The sequence below is a fragment of the Egretta garzetta genome, unplaced genomic scaffold, assembly GCF_000687185.1.
Source record: "Egretta garzetta isolate BGI_Z169 unplaced genomic scaffold, ASM68718v1 scaffold394, whole genome shotgun sequence".
In the NCBI taxonomy this organism is placed as follows: Eukaryota; Metazoa; Chordata; class Aves; order Pelecaniformes; family Ardeidae; genus Egretta; species Egretta garzetta.
The window spans coordinates 1,025,775-1,039,135 of NW_009259533.1; positions in this window are offsets into that span (position 1 = coordinate 1,025,775).

Sequence of the window (13,361 nt, forward strand, 5' to 3'; positions counted from 1 at the left end):
AGGTATTAGGCATATTGAGCACTAATGAATTATTTAAGATAGCACTAGATATTAAATGCTTTGAATTGTGGGCAAACAGCCAAATAAATGTCTTTCAGAATTTTTATCTTCTAACAGGAGCCCCAGGACATTTTAGCTAATAAATGACTGTGTCCTCACAGCTCAACTGTTTATATAACGGAATCCACTCCTGAAGCTAAAAATGGGAATCCCAGGAAAGAAATGGGCATCCTGTAGCAAAGAAACAATGCTGGAAGATATCTGGAGACACAGATGCCCTCAGAACTGCCCCAACCTGCTATGTATTTTTGTCATTGGTTGAACCTCTCTGCTCCTGGAGATGTTAAGAGCAGTGACAGAATGGAAGTTTGCATGAGCTGGACGATAGCAAGGTTTTAACAACCCAACAAGGACAAAAGAAACACGAATTAGAACCATTACGTGTAATCCAGAATTGCACCAGTTTTGAGCCCTAGGTAGATAGCTCCAGGTCAACAAGTTGTCCATTTAGCTGAAGCTTATATTCCAGATCTAGCTATACTGAAGCCATGCTGTGGGGCTGAAACTACTCTATAGGAACTAGCAGACATCGATGCTTTACAGTTGGTGTTGAAGTATTGCTGTCTAAGCTCAGAAATAATATGGCTGAAACACTATCTGGAAGAACCTATCCAATAAGTAGGGAAGGTTAAATCACCCCCATCTCTATAGTTTTACAAGAATAAATGGTCTCTTCAGTTCTTATTTCTGCCCTCAAAAATTATATACAGTCCTGCAGAAAACAGATCGGAAATAGACAGAAATAGACTCAAGTGCCAGTAAAAATAAGTGAAGAGAAGACGAGATCAGCTTAGACAAAAAAAAAAAAAAAATAAAAAAAAGCCAAACCCACAAAGGGAAGTCATGAAACAATGGAAAACACTTTGAACAGTTAAGCTTTGTGTTGTATGTAACCACCACAGGTTCTTTCAGTCTGTTGTTTAGGAGGTATCCTGATTTTTTAACATACCTTTCTAATAAAAAGTGTTTTAGCAGTTCCTCTTTGCCCTTATCATTTTTATTCCAGTGGTTGGATATTTAGCACCGGCATGGCCTCACAAAGCAGAGTCGTCACATCAGAGGCAAATCAAAGGAAGAGTTATTTTGATTTAAGGTGTTTGATTGGTTTGTGTAACGGTTTGGTTTACTGATGACTTCAGGGTCTGGGGATTATGATATGAGTATCTAAAGGATATAAATACCAATCTAGAAAAGAAGTTAATGGGCTAGAAAGAAAGTAAAAGCATAAGTAATGAATGGTTCTGATTATTAGACGCATTATAATGAAACTAATGAGAAAAGACAAATATGTCCCAATGCTGATATCCATTAGGGAAAGGATTACTTTCCTCTGGGTTGGACAGGAAGGTCCAGAAGTCATTATTAGGTCTATTAATTGTAAAATTAATTAAGTTTCCAAGAATGTACCGTGAAATAGTGTTCTTAGCAGAGTTTGGATCCTGGGGTTCAGTTCTACTCCCAAAGAACTCACAATAAAAATGTCCGTTGATTTAAGAAGACCGTGATTGCTCAGACATTGTTTTTTTTTCCCCATACTTGATGTCAGTTAGACATCTTGACTGTTTTTCAGTCAATTAAAAGCATACGGCAAGAATGAATGCTTGTGCATGTAGTGCTTCTTCTCCCAGTTGTGCTTGTGCTGGAGTCTCATAGATGCAATAGCTGTCAGACAGGCACTTACATTAAGTACCATGTTGACATTAAAGGAATTGGGAAAAGTGCCCTTTAGGGTATTCCCCTCCCAACACTCCTCCCAGCAGAAGGTAACATTTACTCCTCATCTTGGGATAAATTACCATATTAATTATTCAAAATACTTAGTGCCATCAAACAGGAAAGAATTTACCAGATGTAATCAAAAGCCAGACACAAGAAATCAATGGAGTTTAAAGGCCTCAGCTCTCCATGAATAATTAACTGGGTGTTCTCATGAAGTGCAGGCAGTAGAAAGTGTATGAATTGCCTGAGGAGGGAGGAGAGGAGGTCAGCCCAAATTGCAGCTCCACCTAAGAGCGAATTCTCCCTTCTTCAAAAGCCCATGCCTATGATAATGTCAACACTTCAGGGAATACTTTAAGAGTGTGATGGACTGACAAAGAGCTCAGAGAACAGGATGCAGCTATGAAACCAACTGTGCTTTGAACCAGTGGAGTAAATGTATCGTACTCCAGTAATTGCACAATGACACCAGTACAGGTAAGCCTTTTTTTTTTTTTTTTTTGGAAGCTGCTGTCACCACACAATTCTGTTGTCATGGAATGTACCTCTTCACAACTGGACAAGTCTGTGACAATAGAAATCCAGCCTAATTCTTTAGATATTTATTGCAGTCAATGGTGACCTACAGTACAGAGTTCAGCCTCTTATTCATCTTCCACTGGCTACCACTTCCATACTTGTTATGGTACAGAAATCATGTGTTTCTTCACGCCCTTTTTCTGGACATTTCCTAGTTTCGACTTGTGGTAGTTTGCATTTTCTGGTTTAGAGGTAGGAAGGTGGGTAGCTTAGTCTCTGCTATACTGGTTTAACTCTGTCAGTCATGGCTTATCCATAAGCAATGTGATGAAATAAGTTTTAGAAAAACAAAGTAAAATTTGCAATACAAATCAATATAAAGCATATCTAGACTAGAATATGTTTTGCTTTTGTAGTCTGGGGATAGATGAATCTGCAGCTAACACATTTGGCTTAATAAAGCTTTCCTTTTGACTTTGGCATGCCTTGACAATGTAACTCACACTCCTTCCATCTTCTAATTCCTTCTCATACTGATATTAAGGCTCAGAAGAGTTTTGACTGGTGGGTACCTTCAACCCTTTCTATGAATGAGGAATCACATCCCCTTGTCTAAGGATTCAAGATGCAATCTCAGAAAATGAGTGCCCCCTCTTGGTTGACTCCTGTCTGACGCTCACTTACTGCTTGTCACCAAGTCCTATTTAATTCCTTCCCTTTCTGCTCTTCTTCAGTTTTCTGCATCCCGTCCTCTTTTATTCTTGGTTGTCTGCTCACTGTTGAAAATGACAACAAATCATTTTGCCATCAGCTGAGGGAAAGGAGAAAAATTAAGCAGAAGAAACAAACGTCTGCAAGACAGTAAAGCATGACTGCCGTGCTCTCAGCCTGGCTTGCTGTGAAGTGTTACAGCTGCTCAAAACTGCATCAGGAATACATTCCTTTGGGATCAGCTACTGGCGTGCAGTGTCTCCAAAGCATTTTAAAACCAGAAAAGATCCAGAGACCAGAACTGGAGCAAAACATCAGACTAAAAACCAGTCCTACTTTCCTATAAACTAGTGAATATGAAATGAAAAAAAGCCTGAACCAGGGAGGTGACAGGATGTCAATATGACGGGATGAGCTGGAATTGTGTGACACTATTGGATACAAATCACCTATGGGATTTTCTACGTTCACAATTGCTAGTGGGGTTTAGGAGAGCTTTACTTCATCTCTTATGCCTATTTGATAGTGTTTAGTTCTGCTAAAACGAAATTAATTGTTGCTGTGCTCATTGCACATACTGTTCACACTATACCTGCGTGATACATTGTGGTTTGGGGGATATTTCATCCCTTCCTATCTTGCAGTGTGTTCTGGAGAAGGACATGAAGGTCCAGGTTCTCCAGACCCTGTGCAACAAGAAGAGAGAAAGTGAAAATCCTTTCCCTTTCTAGATAAGCTGAGGCATTTATGTCAGAGCTGAAAATAGTCAACACTTTTTGCATGAACAACGATTGGCTTTTCATTTTTCTTAGGGACAGAATCAATTTTATGTGAAAATGCATCAGGTTTTCCTCAGACAAAATACGGTTTCTAAGAACAATTTTGAATCAATCTGAAATGTTCTCTTTTGTCAAATGATTACAGGGGGGAAAAAAAATAAAGATGGCTTTTGATCTACTTTTGTGATTGGTTTTTGCAAGAGTCCCTGATGGAGTGAAAGGGATGTGGGCCATGATTTATTAGCACAATAGTATCACAAAATCTGAATTGGATATTATTGTGCTGAGTGCCACAGGAAAATGCTAAAAAGATCAGTTGGGAGCGTATCACTCGCTCTTTCTGAACACCATTCTCTATAGAGTGATGGACTTAATCCAAGTCCTGCTAAGAAATGAAATAAGATGGAATTGATTATATAGACATTATTTTTCATAATATATAGTCATTCATATAGTTTTACAGAACTTCTTTTGCTGGGTCAGGAAGAATGAACATTTATTATTAATAATAGTACAATAATGTAGAACAATAATAATATCTCAAATTATTGTAATAATCATAATTTACCAAGGACTATTTAACACAAAGATATGACCTCTGACTCAAGGATTCCATGAGCTGCAAGTTTCTGGAGTTTGGGAGAGGTTTTTGAGGAAATACCACAGCATACTTGTCATCCTCTAAGCATCTACGTTATACGATTATTTGGTTTGACCCGATCTGGCTGGTTTAACGTTCTGTACACTTTAAAATCTCCTTGCTAGTTGTGTCTTATCAAGCCTAGCTTACAGGTTGTCTGACAGCTGGCTTCACTGTTTTTATTTTGTCATTATAACACCTCAAATGTCTGGACATGGCCTAGGATTTTACAGCTCTATTTGCTGTACAAATTATGAATACTAAACAGAACAGCATCCCAAGTTCTGTACTATCCTGGGGAGGTCTTTCCAAAATATAAGCCCTCAGGTACCAGTTTTCCTTCCCTGCAACTGAAAGCAAAAGTAGAGACAGGTAGTACTTGGAGGGTCATATCATGATTCACAATTGGAGTTTTGAGCATCAAGTCTCTCAGATAATAAAAGCATCTACATTCTGCTGCTGATGCTTGATAATTAATTCACTCCTCAACAAAATTCATTCTTCAGGGAGGTGATTAGACAAATCACATCCCATCTTCCTATCAGCTCAGCCCTGAAGAGACTTTCCTTTCCATCAAGCCACTCTGTGAATTTAATTAATTCCAGCGTAAACACAGGCAAAAGAGATATTTGCATGTTCCTGCCTCGTGATGGGCTCATACCTATTACGTGGTCCATGAGGACAATAACTTCGCTGAGCAAATTTAATATTCTTGAAATGTGTCACTCTTTGCAAGGATCTCTAACTGTTTTTCAGGCAAAGTGTCATAAACAAAAAACACATTATTACTCCGTGTATCTTGATACTCAGTTCCTAGTATAGAAATAGAAAGTGCCAGTAAAAGATTTCCACGGCTAAGTAAGTCAGCTGTTCCATTCCTGGATGAGTAACCTAATAATTATAAGTAATATGACGCCACTAAGGGGGACCCAGCCAAGAGCTTTTGGATACATTGCTCAACACAACAGAAAGAACAGCAAAGAGACAATTTGACTTTGTGAGAAGATTCATGAAACACAACTGTTAGAGAAAAAGTATTGTGAGACCACTCTGGCATTCCAACTCCTGAGTATAGAGTGAGTAAAGTGTGAAAGACCCAGAGATAAAATGAGCTCATTTACCAAAAGACATCATGGGGAAAAAGGAAACCTTTAGTGTGCACACCACTAGTAAGAACAAGAATAAGGGAAGTGCTCAGTATGCTCAAATCACTCTGGGGCATGGAAAAATTGTCAGCAGAGAATATCAGAAATGTTAGGGTGTTGCCTTCTTATGTATTATCAGTCTTCATTAGAAAAGTCAACTGTGATCAGTGACTAGTCCAAGAAATACCAATATGATAACCCAAATTCTCAGACTATAATAGAAAAAGAACATTAACCCCAAGTCAAATAAGTTAAACTTTTTTCAAATCAACTGGATATGTTACACTTCATCCAAGGTAATTTATTTCATTGGCTGATGTTATCTCAGATCTTCAAGACCTTGTGGAAGAAAAGGAGACTGGAAAAGAAAAAAAGCACAAAGTCTGTCTTTATAATGAAAAAAAAAAAAAAAAGAGAGAGAGAAAGAAAAAGAAAGATTCAGTCCCTAGCAAAAATCCAAGAGAACAACACTGAGCAGACAATGTCTAAGTACACAGGATGACAAGGAGATGGATTTGTCAAGAACAAACCGATGTAGTTTCCTTGTATGGCAAGATAAGAAACATTGTGGAGCATTGTGAAGGGGGGAAAAGCTTTCAGTTCTTGTCTTCAGTGAAGCTTTGTAACTGTATGACATGACAATCCTATCAGTGAGATAGAGAAATGTGAGCTAAATGAAATTACTCTAAGGTAAACCTGACTAAAACTTCTGTCCAGAGTACATGAAAAAGTTGTACTGACAAGTGGATGTTGTATCAAATAAAGTTCTTGAGATATCTGTGCTGGGTAGAGCTCAGTGCTGCCATTAATGTCCTGGGTGGTGGAACTGAGATTAGGGTTATTAACTACAGGCGTGGGAAGGACTATTAATATGTTGCTGGACATGGTACTAAGTCCTGAAAAATGTTAGAGATGGCCTGAAAAAAATGTGTCTGCATATTCTAGATCAGCATATATCCTCAATTTTGGTAAAACTAATTGCAAAAATGCAAGGTGGGAAACACTTGGCAAAGTAAAAGTTTTTCTGCAAAGGATCTGGGGATTGTAATAGATCTAAGACCAAACACAATTCAAAAATTTCATACTCTGACAAAGAATGACATGTATTTTACTGGTATATGTGAAAAGAACCAGAATTTGCAAAAGAATGTATTCCTGGTCTGTTGAGCACTGTCAAGACTTATCTTAAATACTGAGTCAGTTTGGACTTTATCTTTTAAGACAGATGATAATAGATTGAGATATGACAGGCAAAATGCACTGAATAATTTCAGACAGGTCACTACTGTGGGCTATGTAAGCTTTTAGAGGGAAATCTGGGAGGCCCCCTAAGTGCTTTTTAGGGGGTTGCCAAATTCTGGTACAGAATCTCGTGGACACAATAAAACCAGACACACACACACACACACAGAGCGTGTGAATTGTGTAGTAACACAGACACATCTTTCAATCCCCTTATCCCTTTATTTTCCCATTGTTGTTCCTTCCCAAATCACCTAGACTTATTCCTTTCCCTGGCACTGCTTTCTCCCCTAAATATCCCATAATAAGCCTTGTGGAATCCCCAAATACTCTTCTTCTGCATACCATAATGTTTCTCATATCCCCAAGATGGTGACCCCTCTTCGTCTTTGAGGTCACCCTCTCCAATTGACTCACTGGCTGGGTGCCGCCCAGGCCCATGGGGCTGAGGCTGTCTTGGGACAGCCCTGGGGGTCCCCAGGCAGGGGTTCATGTCTCTGACCCAGTCACTGGGGCCTCTCCCACTACACTTTTTCCTCTTGGCTCCTCTGTGTGTGGGGAGATTGTCTTTTGATGAACCGATGGCTCTTGTGGTGAGCCTGGGAGCAGACAGGGCAAGGTATTGTTTGGGGTCATCTACCTCTAGTTGTTCCCTTGTGGTCTTTTGCGGGTGTGAAGATTTTTTCAAGCACATAACCTAGCAGTACCAACTGAATATTCATACACACTTACAGGCTGTCCTGAATAGAGCCCAAAATTAGCTCTTTTATAGAAAAAAGAACATTAGCTTTTCCACTAATTTTGGAAATGATCAGTTTAAAAAGAAAAAAAAAAAAAAAGGTTTTGAATTGCCAGCTGCTAAAGAATGTGCAGATGTTGGAAACAGCTGGCAAGCTACTACCCTAGTGCGTATAGGAAACTCAAACAACTGTTAATTTTACATCTTGCACAACTTATACTTTTGCTGCTGTAAGATACAGATGTGAAATAACCCTTTATGATTTCCATGTTCTTCTAAGTACCCACAGTGCAGCCTACTTTGCCCCTCCTCTGTCCTGCCTGGGAAATTTTTCCCTAGTACCACTTCTCTGCCAGCTGTAGCTGTAGCAAGTCTGTGGACAGTATTTCCATGACTACCAAAAACCTGAAAAAAAATCCATCTAGCACCACTCTTTAGCCTTCCAGGAGTACCAAACCAGCAAGTACAAGCAGTGTCCTGGCAGTCCACAGAGTAGCCTTGTAGATTTTTAAATAAAAATGGAGCATTGAATACATGCCCAGTGCCATTTAGATTCTCCCAGGCATGGAAGCACCTTGCAAATAGTTCCTCCATAGTTCCTTTCCACCTAGAGTTTGAGGCAAGCAGAAGTGCTCAGCTCAGGAGTTCTCTTTACAGAATGGAGTGTATAGCTGGGTCTAATTGGATATATTTCTGGTCACAAGGGAAGAAGTGTTGCAAGGTTAGGACTTCATTTTATTGCTTAGGACATATAATGTCAGCAATTTGTATCATAGTGTTGGGTCTCCTCCATCCTTTCTCAGGAGGGCAATGTTGCCTCTGGTTGCACGCAACATCAGAGCACAGTGTAAGGTATCTTGTGATTTGCTTCTCAAGGACAGGAGGGCTTGCCTAACAGAACAGTCCTCCCAGAACTAATTCAGCAGATGTTTAATGCGCCTAAATATATATGAATTTACCAGGAGCTGACAATGCAGTCACACCAGGCTCAACCCTCACAAAGGGACTCAGTGTCCTTTAGCAGCAGAGAAGCCAAGTCAGGAGAAATTCCTGGGCCAGATTGTCCCACTGAGCATCACCTCAAACTGCTTTGACTTAAAACCAGCTGATTGCTCAGCATAGAAAAGTGGCTTTTCATTGTACCTCTGTTGAGAAATGTGTATGAGCATGTGGAGAGAAATAGTAAGGGAAGCAGTTCCTTCTGAGTCTTTGAAAAGTAACACCTAAAGCAGAGAGAGAAGTCAGAAACCCAAGGGTCCTGGAAATAGACTTCAGCAACAGGAAGTGTGCTGAAAAGAGCAGTAAAATCTATCTAAGTTACATTTGGCATCTCCTTGGCTTGAGTTATTTACAGAGAAACTATTCTCTGACCCCCACGTCTTCTGGTTTTAATTTGACAACACTGCCACTGGCCTTTAGGCTGTGCTTTCTTCTGTTGTGTCTTGCTTCCATAGGAATTAGGTTCAGCCTTCAGGAGTTCAAGTGCCATGAATTGGAAAAGAATCACATTAATTACTGTCACTGAAAGTGTCAATGCTTCATTCTTTTCTTCCCCTTTGTCTCTACAGTCCCTTGGCCTTTTTTGTGTGGCAAGTTTATGACATGTGAAAAACTATCTCAAAGTACTCAAACCCTTATTTGTCAGATACTGAAGTCCCCAAGTACCCTTTCTGCTCCAACCAGATTAATATTTGGTTGCACTAATTACACCCAGTTCTTAAAATGTAACCTGATTTTGCTGGGAAAACACCATCCTGGGAAAGTCATCTGCTTTTACCATCAGTGTTTTATACAGACAAATAACTTTTATGTGTTTATTCAGACGTAATTCTTGGAAAAATCTGGGCATTAATCAACCATGATGATAGGATGTAATTGGCAGTGACATGGTTAAATTTTGTCATAGTAGCTTGTATGGGGCTATGTTTCGGATTTGTGCTGGAAAAAGTGTTGATAGTACAGACCTGTGTTAGTTATTGCTCAGCACAGAGTCAAGGCCTTTTCTGCTTCCCACCCCACCCCACCAGCAAGTAGGTTGGGGGTGCACAAGAAATCGTGAGGGGACATGGCTGGGACAGCTGACCCCAACTCACCAAAGGGATGTTCCACACCATGTGGCATCATGCTCAGCAACAAAATCTGGGGGAAGAAGATGGAAGAGGGAAATGTTCATAGTGATGGCAATTGTCTTCCCAAGTCACCGCTGCGTGTGATGGAGCCCTGCTTTCCTGGAGATGGCTGAACCCTGCCTGCTGATGGAAAATAGCAAAGTAATTCCTTGGTTTGCTTGTGTGTGTGTGCAGCTTTTGTTTTGCCTGTTAAACTGTCTTTATCCCAATCCATGAGTTTTGTCACTTTTATCCTCCTGATTCTACCCCATCCCACTGGGGGTGGAGTGAGCGAGCAGCTGTGTGTTGCTCAGCTGCCCACTGAGTTTAAACCACAACATGGGAGAAGAAAATATATGAGAAAGAAAGAGAAATAAGATTATGTATTTTAGTGCAAGGATCCAGAGAAGCATCTCTCAAGTTCAGATAACATTGTGCAGCATTGCGCATTCAGTGTCCCAGGAAGAAAATTTTTGCTCTCTCCAGAGTACTACAGATGGGATTCTAGCATAGTATATTTGTGGATGAAAAGATCACCTATTTGAGTATCAGATATAAGTAAAGATGTGCATGTGACAAAACAAAAGAAAAACTATCCACCAATAAGCCTGACTGAAATGTTGAGCTCTTTGGATACACGGAAGTCAACCTTCATATTGAGTTATGAAGCTTATATGTACACAGAGATTCTGCTACTGATCAAAACAAAATGAAAGACTTGAGGATATAACTGAATAGTCATCTGGGATTCAAAAATTTCTTTTGCTGTCTCTGACTGAGAGAGAGAAAGAAGAATCAACTGTGACTATCTAATCAATCAAACGTGTTTATGTCTAATTGCTAATGACAGGTTTTCCAACAGAAGTTGTAGCTTGTATCCAATTATTGCAAAGGACACAAAGAACGGCATAGGAACGATTCAGAGAATGCAGGGAGGTTGTTTGGAGCATCTACCTTTCCAAACTGTGGGATTTGGACTGCCTTCAAAGAATGGGCACAGAGCTGGTCAGAGGACAGTGGTCTCATTTTCCAGTGTAATTTGTAGATGCTAAATTTCTTTGTGTTTCTTTTCACCAAAATCCAAAATCACTGTTGCACCTGGGAAAAATATTCCTGCTTGGTGAAACAAGTAGATTCTTTTTCTTGCAGAAGAAATCAGTCCATCTCAGAAGGTCAAGTGAGACCTTAAACTTCAAGTTTTAGAATTCCTCTAGTAGACCTCCATTGACCTGACCTGAGACAGCCCTAACGTGACAGGACACCCAAACATCTCACTCTGTCAAAGTTATAACTTCACTTGGAATCAATATCTTTGATAACTTTGGAAAAAATGTACCTTCAGTCACAGGCTATGGTGATAAGTCCCAGCATCAGATCTATGAAATTTGGCAAGCCATAACTGACCTGGGCAATGAAACCTTTGGCTGCTGCACAGTCCTTCCAGCACCATTTACTCCAGTACCCAGCACAACCTGTTTATCAAGTTCACAAATCTGCTGGCATCCTAGTGACGAAACACTCTGTAGCTCCCATGTTAACAGCAGACGCAATCAGTTTCAAGTAGCAAGAGGCATTCTTCAGCCTTCAGAGAGCTCTGAATGACAAGAATAATGTAGCGGCACAGGGCAAGATGACTCGTGATTTGCTAACAAGAGGAGAAGAAATTACCAAACAGCAAGAGATTTGAAATACAAAACTGATATTAAACCAATCTAAATGTACAAGAACAGACACCAAGATCTGACACTACAGTGACATCAGGTTCTCCTATCACAGATGGTACTTCATGTCCTTCCTAAACAGACAAGCTTCATCAGGAGAAATAACTGAGCCAAAAAGTCCTGCTGATAAATCCCATGCACTTGCTCTCCTCTTTTGCTTTTGAGCTAACTGATGGGCTGACCAGGAGAAAATGCAATTCACTCTGCTGCCTGTAGGAATGGCTTTAAAGGCAGCTAAAATACGAGGTAATGGAACTTATCTGTTGGGGAGTGCCATGAATAAAACATGTTTTGCTGTCTGCATGCATTTCTCCTAGCTGACCTTCAGAGAAAGATCCCTGTTACACATCACTATTTGGAAAGCATAAAAAAAGACCTGCATGACCTTGTTCTGCTGGGGGCAGTAGCAGATAATCCTTCCCCAAAATCAGACAAGGCTATTTCTGACTCACGGGCCAAAGTTCAAAGGCAAAAGCTTTCAAACACATTTAAGCTGGCAATTCCTATCTGAATGCATAGGCCATTAAAATTAATGGGAATTAATAGCAATGAGATTTGTATATATAAATTAGTTACTGAATGTATCTGTAGAGCTGTACCTTGTTTTGAAGATATTATTTCTCTGTTCCCCACCCCTGAAAGCCTGTTCATTTAATTCCTGATTCCATTATTTCACTAGAACAGAAAAAAAATTGAAAACATGGGAAATTTGGAGAAGCTGAAACATTTTGTTTCATTATTGCTGGAGAAAAAAAAATTCAATTTTCTATTTCCCAGTGAGTTTTCTTCCCAAAGTTTGCCTAAATGTAATAATAAAAAGAAACAGAAAAAATGAGAAACATGCCCTTGAAAATGAAATATTTAATTTGATTGAAAAGATTCTTTGTTTGAGGGTTATCCTATTGGGGAAAAAATGTTGCAGGTTGGTCTTGAAACAATGAAAAAAAGGGTTTGTCAGTGAACTAAAATATTGATTCCTGACATAGCTCTGCTGAGAACAGGTAGAATAAAGCACAGGGATGAACCAGGAAGCTACAAGTCCAGACAAAGCATAGCCACATCCTCCTGATGACTAAAAGGACAAGCACAGCAAATGAAGTCTTATCTTCAGATGGGGGATTTTCCTCAGAGGCTTTGCTAAAACCTTGAGAACCAGCCCTTGACGAAATACTGAGAAAAGCAACTGTGGTATGATATTTTTCAGTGGGTAACGTGCTAAACATTGCAGCCTCCCACTTTCAATATTATTTATTCCTTTAATAATAAGTCTCATTGCTTGTATAGAAGGGTTAGATTTTTCCACCTGCGCTGGTTTTTTTTCATGAGATGCTGTAAGACTTAAAGCTCTCTTCGAACATCTGTTGTAGCTACTCATAGCACAGAAGAAAAGGCAAGGAACATACACAGAAAGAGTATAAATTTCCCCAGCTTTGTATCTTGTGCTTCTTACCCTAGCTGGCACCCAGCTACTTAGGGGCTGGTGGCAAACAGCCAGTTTAAAGCAACACCCAGGCTCCTCCGTCATGGTCTAGGGACCTGAAAATGATAGATGGCTCACAGCAGAACTGTGGAGGAAGCTGTAACATCCTAAGAGCTGCTTCATCCTCATGAGACTGAATTGGCACTTGTTCTGGATATTTGATGAGTTACTGAAGGGAGGACTAAAGCCCCCTAAAATTCCTACAGGCAACCAGTGCTCCGTGACTACCTCTTTACGGCTTCTACTACCTAACTACGTAAGTCTTGGCTACCCCTTTATCAGGGAACAGACCCAACAAATTCAAAAGGTGCTTGCAAATGTGGGGCAGTCCCACATACCAGGCATTTTAAACAGAGTCTCACTACCTCTTCCAGTGTCTCAGCCTGTGAATGATTACTGCACTCAGAGAGAGGATCTTCCCTGGCCTTTTCCCTTGTCAAGTACAACGCAGCAGTTTCTTGTTCCTTCTTCCCCTTTGTTTCCTGGAATGCTGCAGAA